The sequence below is a fragment of the Podarcis filfolensis genome (genome assembly GCF_964270895.1).
Source record: "Podarcis filfolensis genome assembly, chromosome: 16".
NCBI classification, from domain to species: Eukaryota; Metazoa; Chordata; class Lepidosauria; order Squamata; family Lacertidae; genus Podarcis; species Podarcis filfolensis.
The window spans coordinates 1,960,090-1,963,564 of NC_139620.1; the positions used below are offsets into that span (position 1 = coordinate 1,960,090).

General features: G+C 43.9%; 1 long non-coding RNA gene across 1 annotated transcript; it reads right to left on the reverse strand.

Moving 5' to 3' along the window:
- Window positions 1–712: 712 nt before the first annotated feature.
- Window positions 713–2,877, reverse strand: LOC310751982. Its single transcript, XR_014542753.1, has 3 exons — window positions 2,730–2,877; window positions 1,351–1,519; window positions 713–1,317 (listed from the first exon to the last, which is right to left on the reverse strand). It is a non-coding gene; the product is annotated as an uncharacterized lncRNA (long non-coding RNA).
- Window positions 2,878–3,475: the final 598 nt, after the last annotated feature.

Below are 3,475 nucleotides of genomic sequence, written 5' to 3' on the forward strand. Positions count from 1 at the left end.
ACGCAGGGAGAGTAGGAGGAGACTTGGCGTCAAAGAACTTCTTTGCTGGAAGAAGTTCAAGAAACGCCCACTGACGGATTCTGCCAGCGACTGAAACAGCCACGAAGTGAAGGGCTGTCCAGACAGAAAGGGTTCAACCAGGTAACCTAGCCAGGAGTGGCGGCAACTTACGCACGAGCAACCCCCATAACCATTACACCTAGCTCCACCAAGCACTTGAAATATGCCAGTTTCTCATTACAGGGAACAATTAATTAGAAATTGGGTTTTGATTTTGATTTTCCTCTCCCCTCCCTGTCATTCCCCCCTTCTCTGTGGTACTTTGTTTGTTTTTAGATCATAAGCCTTTGGGCAGGGACTGTCTTGTTCAGATTGTGTGTAAACTGCTCTGGGAGCCTTTTTGGCTGAAGAGCAGGGTGCAGATGCTACAAATAAATAATAAGTAAATAAACGTTAGGGGCAAACAAGATGGGAAGAGAGCTGTAGTCTCCACGATCTGTTCGTGGACATCCTGGCTCCATCAGGTTGGTCATCAGGGTGAGCAAGATGTTGAACTTCAACTGAGCTTTTGCTCTGATCCAACAATCTCCTTTGTATTCTAACCTTGAGTGCATGTGTGGATTTCATGCAATTGAGGAAGAAAAGTAAAAACAAGAGGCTGAAGCTTAGATGCAATAACACTTTATTGAGAAATAAAAGACGAGTTTCCAATGAAAGCTCTTGCTTCCAGGGAGAAAATGAATAGCCAAGATCACATCAATAATAGCAGAGAGACATCACAAAAACTTCAAATGAGAGAGGGACACGCTTCTCCTTCTTCTGCTCAGCTTTAGAGCTTGATACCGGAGTCTATCGTTCCTTTACCTTCATCTGACCCAGTTCCTACCTGCGTGTTGGTAGGACTACCAAGACAGATTGGGACAAAAGAACCAAACCAAAATTGATCAAGCATAGAGCAGCCCATGAGTGAGAAGGTAAGGGAGGGAGATCTCAGAGGAGAGGAAGGGAAGAGAACACAGGAAGAAAATGCAATATCTTGAAAGACCCAAGACCCAACTTTCCTAAAGGGAACTCAGTGAGGAAATTTAAAAATGGTTCAGCATGTGAGTTCCTGGAAACTTTGGCCCAGAGGCTCAGGCACAAGTTGTCATGGTGGGTTTCCATTGCTGGATAGCTCTACTTTCTGAAAATGACCATGTGGGGATGCCCTTGGCCAAGGACCTCACCAGCCCCATCCTCTGCCTCCACAACAGCCACCTCCGGAGCCACCCCAGCCTCCTCCGTAGCCGCCCCAGCCACCTCCGTAGCCACCCCAGCCTCCTCCGTAGCCACCACCATAGCCACCGCAACAGGGTGAATCACAGGACACAGCACAAGAGTCACGGGCGCAGCTCATGATGGGTCCTGGGATGGTGATGCAGAAAGGGGGCGGCTGGATCCCCACGTGGTGAGGGGGGCATTGAGACTCGCAGGTGAAGCAGCAGTTTCCGTATGTCATCTTTCCTGGAGATGGCAAGGTCTGGAATGAAAAGGGTGTGTGAATAAGTCTAGGGACACCATTTGGCTTTGGGATGGATGACTGGTGAACAGCAATCCTGGAGTAATTATTATTTTATAGGGTTGGGGGAGAAATTCAATTCAGTTCACATTTAAAGGAAGACCTACTTAATTTGCTGTTTCTTAATCGATAAATGAGTGGAAATGCAGCTGTCCTTTGCAGTTCTCACTTCTCTGAATTTTGCAATGCATCGCTGCGGCAAAATATTGTGTACAAGAATATATTTACTAAGGTAAGGTGTGCTTATGAATGTATGTATTTCCTAAAATAACATACAACAACGTGTTGTGTAAAGGGGACTGGCTTTGCAAAAATGTGCATATTAGGCAAAATTGCATGCAAATGTTGGGATGTTCCTTACTAAAATGCTGATGAATCTCTCTGACTCTCTGTCTCTCTCTCTCTTATCCGAAGAAGTGTGCATGCTCATGAAAGCTTATATCCAGAACAAACTTAGTTGATTTCTAAGGTGCTACTGGACATTTAAAAAAATTATTTTCTTTCTTTCTTTCTTTCTTTCTTTCTTTCTTTCTTTCTCTCTCTCTCTCTCTGTCTGTCTCTCTTTCTCTCTCTTTCTCTCTCTCTGTGTGTGTGATGTAGAGAACTGAAGAAAGATTGATAAGCTAAGACAATGAGAGAAACCAAAATGGACAGATTCACCTGTCCCTAGACTTATTCCCTACTTCAAAAAATCAATGGACTAACTAGAAAGTGCTAAAGATAAAGTGCTCAGAAAATGCAAGTTATACTTAGTATAGTAAATTCAGAGATGAATCATCAACATTGTAAGGTAAATCTAGACAACCCTTCTAAACTCTGCAGGTCATCCAGCAGCAGAATGTCTCCTGCAAAAGTCTGTTCAGCCTCTGCTTGAGACCCCCAGTGAGAAGAGAGAGTCCACCACTCTTCTAGGTATACTTGGTTCCACTGTTAAATTCCTACTGGCATCGAAAACATTTTCCCACTCCATGTTCAACCAAAATCTATCTCCTGTCACCTAAACCCATTGGATTGAGTTCTGCCCTCCCAATGCACATAGACACAGACAGACAGACAGACAGACAGACCTTTTACTGAAAACTTTGTTTCCCAAATATTCAATTATTACCAAGATCCACTTCAAATCAACAAAGAGTCTTTAGCTTCACTGCAAAGATTCAATTAGACTTACTTTCTCAAAGGAGAAGGAGTCTGGAGAGGTTGTTCCTCAAAAGAGCTGTTGGATAATCTGAGCATTGGTGGAGCTTTTTATACTGAATTTGAGGCGGCCGAATGGGCAGGCAAAGCCACCGCGTTTGACCCATTCAGAGGCTGTCTACCTTCTGTCGCTCCAAACAAATGTAATTGTTACCCTATTTGTGCTAATTATTTGGTGGCATGACATAACCAATGCAAGCAGAGTCCGCCCTGCACCATCCTTTAATTTTCAGCTGTTTTATGAGCTGTTCCCTTCTCTCACCCTCTCCCCAATTATTATTATTTCAGAATCTCCTATTCTGGGATTAATCTGAAAGCCTTAGCTTAGTTTGTTAACATGGTGGAAGGCACTGGAGACAGTGGGATCATCTTTGGGTGGAATATTTTGCAGAGCATATGATTTGAAAGGAGAACTGCAGGCCTAGATAGACAAATGGACTAACTCCGTAACAACTCCGTCTCTACGTAAATTGAGCTTAAATTCAGAACCATGAAAACTGGAATGTTGTTTTTTAGGGAAATGGCAGGGAGGTTTAACAACCAATCCCTCTTCCCAGGGAAATCTGGGAATTGCAGCTCTGGAAGAGAAATTTTGTGGTGGCGGCAGTGGGTGTCCACCTAACACCTCTCAGCACCCACAACAAACTGCAGCTCCCAGAATTCTTCAGGGAAATTCATGACTGTTCAAAGTGCTATCATAGTGCTTTAGGTGTATAGTGT